The sequence below is a fragment of the Podarcis muralis genome, chromosome 2, assembly GCF_964188315.1.
Source record: "Podarcis muralis chromosome 2, rPodMur119.hap1.1, whole genome shotgun sequence".
Classification (NCBI taxonomy): domain Eukaryota; kingdom Metazoa; phylum Chordata; class Lepidosauria; order Squamata; family Lacertidae; genus Podarcis; species Podarcis muralis.
In genome coordinates this window covers 111,903,991-111,910,328 of record NC_135656.1, presented here as the reverse complement: position 1 = coordinate 111,910,328, position 6,338 = coordinate 111,903,991, and positions in this window count along the sequence as shown.

Here is a 6,338-nt window from a genome sequence, read left to right as displayed (position 1 = left end):
CGCCTCTCCTGGTATGCCCCACAGAGAAACTTACGGTCTTCAAATAAAAACATCTTGAAGGTCCCAGGCCACAGAGAAGTTAGGCTGGCCTCAACTAGAGCCAGGGCTTTTTCGGCTGTGGCTCCGATCTGGTGGAACACTCTGTCACAAGAGACCAGGGCCCTGCGGGAGTTGACATCTTTCCGCAGGGCCTGCAAGACAGAGCTGTTCCACCAGGCCTTTGGCCAGGGCACAGCCTGACTCCCTCCCTCGGCAATCTTCGCGGAGCTCTGGCCCAATGGTTGCTAGTGCCTTGAATTAATTAATTTTTATAATGAATGATTTTAGAATGTTGTTTATGTTGTACTTTTGTACTGTTTTATTGTTGTTAGCCGCCCTGAGCCCGGCTTCGGCTGGGGAGGGCGGGATATAAATAAAATTTATTATTATTATTATTATTACTGTCTGGGGCTAATGGGAATTGGAGTCCAACAGCCTCTGGGGGACTGCAGCTTGGGAAATGCCAAATAATAATAATAATAATAATAATAATAATAATAATAATAATAATAATTTTTATTCCTGGTTTAAAAACTGGGCTCAGGGCGGCTAACAGCAAATATAAACATTGATTAAAATGCGACTTAAAAACAGCATAAAATACAACATAACATGCAGCATCAATATCAATAAAATTCAAAAAATCATTGGTTCAGATCATTGGTTCGTTTGCTTCCTCCAGAACCACTTAAATTTTGCTCTGCAAGTCCTAAGATCAGGGGTGGAGAATGTATTGCTCTCTGGAAGTTGCAGGACTACAGTTCCCATCATTCCCGACCATTCACCATGCTGGCTAGGGCTGATGAGTGAACCTGGGCTGCAAATGTTGTTAAGAGGCCAAGCTCACATAGCCTGTTGCAGGCCTATCACTGTTAAGAGGCTTCTTGCCTGTAGTTCTCTCCTTTGGCCAGCTGGTGGCACACAAGCCAAACAACCACCTGACTTCTCCCAGGTCACAGATTCAAGCCCTGACACTTCTGACACCATTTCCTGCAGAGTCTCCAGTACACATTTTGCAAACGCTCGTCTCCTCGCTAGGCTTGTAAGTATACAGGTGTCAGCTATGAAGCAGGCCCAAAACAGCACACAAACGGTGCGAGCCAGTATGCGTACGTGAATGGACTGTCAGCAAAGGACCCTCCGCCTGCGTGTACACAGGTGTTTTAAGGATGCACGTACATACATAATCCATGCTATTGCAAATAATAATGGTGTACACACATCAATCTGCGTTTTGCCTCTCTGTCATGTTCTAGAATCATATCCTAGACCTAGTGTAAACCCAGGTTAGCCCTAGTGAGTGAGCATGCAGTGCCCCCTAGTGGTTCTCTGTGCAATGACGTTTATGTAAAGTATGTTTCGAGAGGGGAAATTGCAAGTGAAACCTTTGAAAGACTTCCACGTTTTCAAAAATAGCATCCAGCAGAGTTTTACTCGATGACTGGGCTCATCCTGGGGCTTTTGTTGTTGTTTAGTCGTTTAGTCGTGTCCGACTCTTCGTGACCCCGTGGACCAGAGCATGCCAGGCACTCCTGTCTTCCACTGCCTCCCGCAGCTTGGTCAAACTCATGCTGGTAGCTTCGAGAACACTATCCAATCATCTCGTCCTCTGTTGTCCCCTTCTCCTTGTGCCCTCCATCTTTCCCAACATCAGGGTCTTTTCCAGGGAGTCTTCTTTTCTCATGAGGTGGCCAAAGTATTGGAGCCTCAGCTTCAGGATCTGTCCTTCCAATGAGCACTCAGGGCTGATTTCCTTCAGAATGGAGAGGTTTGATCTTCTTGCAGTCCAGGGACTCTCAAGAGTCTCCTCCAGCACCAGAATTCAAAAGCATCAATTATTCGGCGATCAGCCTTCTTTATGGTCCAGCTCTCACTTCCATACATCACTACTGGCAAAACCATAGCTTTAACATACAGACTATCCTGGGGCTAGGCCGGGGATATGGGTGGCCATATTCAAACTCTGATGAAGACTTTGTGAATAGCGTCATTATACACTTGAGTCACCAGTTGGCGTTGTAATCTAGGTGGAAGCAGGAGTTTTCCTGTGTCTACCCTGTCCTTGGTTCAGACAGCCAATAAAATCCTTGTTTAGGTTCCTGCCTGGCATGCAGTCTTCCATGAGAGTCTCGGAGGCCGCATGATGGAACCAGGGCATTGAAGCCAGTTGTGCAGCCGACAGATGGCATTGCCAGGCTTCTAGGATTTGTACCTGGCCTGGATAACCCAAAGAGATCAAATCGCCCATCAGCTGCTGAAACTGAGTTGCGTACATCTTGATCCCTTTCTGCACATCAAGACCCTAAAGCAACTTGGAACCAGGTTACCTGAAAAACTGCCTCTCCCCCATATATCCCTGCACTCCTCAGATGGAGTGCTGCTGAGTGTACTGCGTGTTCTCTAAACGGGGCTTTCGGTGTTGCAGCTACCAGCCTTCTGGAATCAATTACCGGCTGAAATTTGACAGGCGCCTGGTATCATGATGTGAAGCCTTTCCCTGAAGTGCGATCCGGTCATTTATGAAATATTAATTGTGCATCTGTAGCAATGCTTTCAGAATATGTACGGCCAGTATTTTATTTTACCTTTGTCTTGCTGTACGCCGCTTTGATGGCCTCAGGCCAGCAAGCAATTTATACCATTGTAGCATTAATAACTTAAAATTAAAGGGAGTTCTGAGGACCGAGTGCAGAGAGTTCCAGAAAACTCCCAGCCTCAGGCTGCAGGTCCACAGTGATGCTGTAATAAAAAAATTAAGGTCTTATATATATAATAAATGTTCATAAATGTACCAACCAAGTATGTACATATAGATATGTGGACTACATGTCTGGAGCAGCACAGGAAGACCGCCCTGAAACCATTTTGACTCCCAAACTGACCAAATGTTTTCTCTGCAAGGAGGGAGGGGGTGAGGGAACCTTCCCATTGTCTCAGGAATTGGGAAATCACCGTCTCAAAGGAATGGCCAGACTACCAGGAAAGGCAATCAGATGAGGCATTATCAGATAGCCTGGCAGACAGGAAAAACTACAACATTCATTTTTTTGTTGTAGACCACCTTTTCTGTAATGTAGGTATGATGTTTGTGGAGGGTGGTCTTGGGTTACACGCCTTCTGTGATGTATGTATGATGTATGGAGGGGTGATCTTGAGCTCCAGGGCAGGAAATTTAAAATGTCTATATAAGGGCAGGCACACCTTGGTTCTGGGTCCTCCTCCTTTCCTGCGTGTGAGGGGAGCACCCTGTTGCAACAACTTTAATAAAGATCAGGCTTACAAGCTGCTTTGCTTCTCAATATTCTCTGGTTGGCCTCTGTTATTTTCTCCTACTGATAGGGAACCCACTTAAGGACTCTCTACAGGCTCTTGGATACCCCATAAGGGAAGAAGGGCAGATTTTGTTTACAACGCCATCCCTGAGCAGGTTTGAAATAGGGCTATGTAAGCTCCCACCCTGTTGAGGATCCGGCCAGAGGGCTTTCTCTCTGTGTACAACAGGTGTGGGGATCCTTAGGCAATGGGGACTAATGCAGCCTACCTGGCCTCTCTGTTTGACCCTCAGGACCCTAGGCCATGCCCCTTTCCCAGGCTACTTGCCTTCTCCTTTGGCCTCATCCTTCACCACATGCACTGGGTCCTGCCCAACTTTGGGGTGTGTGTGTGTCATGTGTGTGACATTGCATGGCAGGAAGAGGCCCACTAGGGCCCATTGCATCCACAGGGTGGCCTGCTGGGGCCCGTTGCAGCCATAGAGGCGCAGGTCAATTCTGTGTCCAGGGCAGCTGTCTACCAGCTCCATCTGGTACGCAGGCTGAGACCCTACCTGCCCGCGGTCTGTCTCGCCAGAGTGGTGCATGCTCTGGTTATCTCCCGCTTGGACTACTGCAATGCGCTCTACGTGGGGCTACCATTGAAGGTGACCCGGAAACTACAACTAATCCAGAATGCGGCAGCTAGACTGGTGACTGGAAGTGGCCACCAAGACCATATAACACCGGTCCTGAAAGACCTTCATTGGCTCCCAGTACGTTTCTGAGCACAAGTCAAAGTGTTGGTGCTGACCTTTAAAGCCCGAAATGGCCTCAGTCCTGTATACCTGAAGGAGCGTCTCCACCCCCATCGTTCAGCCTGGACACTGAGATCCAGCGCTGAGGGCCTTCTGGTGGTTTCCTCACTGTGAGAAGCGAGGCTACAGGGAACCAGGCAGAAGGCCTTCTCAGTAGTGGTGCTCGACCTCCCATCAGATGTCAAGGAAATAAACAACTATCTGACTTTTGAAGACACCTGAAGGCAGCCCTGTACAGGGATGTTTTTAATGCTTGATGTTTTACTGTGCTTTTAACATTCTGTTGGGAGCCGCCCAGAGTGGCTGGGGAAACCCAGTCAGATAGGCGGGATATAAATAATAATAATAATAATATATTATTATTATTATTATTATTATTATTATTAAGAGAAGGCCCAGTGGGGCACATCATAGCTGTTGGTAGACCCCGCAAGGCTTGCCATGGCTGTGGGTAAGTTTGCCACAGGCCACAGAACATTGAGGGGGCCCGGACCGCTCCTTGAAAATCTGGGAGGGCTCGGTCCCCCGTCTCCCCATAGATGTCGCCCCTGCCCTTCACCAGCCTTCCTCCACCCTCTCCTTGAGGGACTTATTGTCTGGCTGGAAACTTTCCTTGAAATGTGGGGCAGCCTCCTGCTCTCCAAGAGGGGGAAATGCGTCTGTGCTATACAAAAATAAAGTGCCGCGTCAGTTGCTGTGCCCAGTTTCACCACTTGCCTCACCTATCCCTGCCTAAGGTTGCGAGAAGCTTGCCCACCCTTGCTAGAAGACTTGCCTTCCCTCTCAGTAGGGAAGATTCCCTGGGTCCTGAACGGCAGGCCTCAGGCCAGATTGCGCGTTGCCACAATGAGAATCAGGAAGGGCCCGTAATTTGATTCAGCAGCAGAGTACAGTGGTACCTCAGGTTACATACGCTTCAGGTTACGTATGCTTCAGGTTACAGACTCCGCTAACCCAGAAATAGTGCTTCAGGTTAAGAACTTTGCTTCAGGATGAGAACAGAAATCGTGCTCCGGCGGCGCGGCGGCAGCAGAAGGCCCCATTTGCTAAAGTGGTGCTTCAGGTTAAGAACAGTTTCAGGTTAAGTACGGGCCTCCGAACGAATTAAGTACTTAACCTGAGGTACCACTGTACTTGCTTTGTACCCAGAAGGCCCTGGTTTCGGTCCCTGTCCTCTCCAGTTAAAAGTATCAAGAACTGAGGGATGGAAAAGACCTTCTGCTCAAGACACAGGTGAGATGCAGCTAGCCAGAGGAGGTTAAGTTTCCCCAGCATGGTGCCTCTCAGATTTTTTCGGACTACAACTCTGACCATACCAGCTGGTGCCAATGAGGAGCTGTAGTTCAAAATGTCTGGAGGGCATCATGTGGGGGAAAGCCTGGGAAGTGGCCCCTTTGGCGTCGTGCCCTCTCTAGGGGCCCTCTTACTCCAGGCCCCACTGCTGCCACAAACAGTCCCACCATTTAAATTTCCCACAATGCCCCAGGGCAATGCTGTGGCAGGGGCAGCTGGGGAAATTCAAAACAAGGCCGATCACCAGATGTATTTGTTGTTGCTGTTTCTAAGGGGGTGGGTGCCCAGGGCGTGTACCAGTCACCTCCTGGGGTATTGGCAGCTGCCCATGGGTGCCAAGTGGTGACATTAGACCCGTTTCGACCTAATACAGTGGTACCTCGGGTTACATACGCTTCAGGTTACATACTGTCAGGGGCTCAGGGACTGAGCCACAGGAGAAGGAGGAGATGGAGAGCGAAGGGGAACAATCGGAGGGGAGCGCAGGAGGGTGTGACAGTGACCAGGGAGATTCCCTGAGTCTCTCCAGCGAATCAGAAGATTCCCAGAAGGAGGCCCCCAGGGTCAGGGCAAGGGGGGCCAGTGGGGAGTCGCCAAGCGGCAGCTGGAAATCAGGGGTAGCTTCCCCACCAGAGCGCAGCGGGGGGGAAGAATCCCACAGATTAGAACAAAAGCCTCCTCCTGCAGGAGGAGAGAGTGAGGCAGGACTGACCACGCCTCCGTCAGAGAGTGGAGGGGCGGAGGAGAGAGCAGGGCCGTCCAGCCTCCCGGAAGGAGAAAGCAGTGAAGGGAGCAGTGTAGCCGTTAGGAGGAAAGTGGGCGGCTGGGCGCGAGCGCCAAGTTCAAATGTAGAGGTGCGAGGGACAGCAGAAAATCCGGATTGGGAGCCAGGTCCCAAAGCCCGCCGGAGACAGGGGGAGGAGTCAGAAGAATCCGC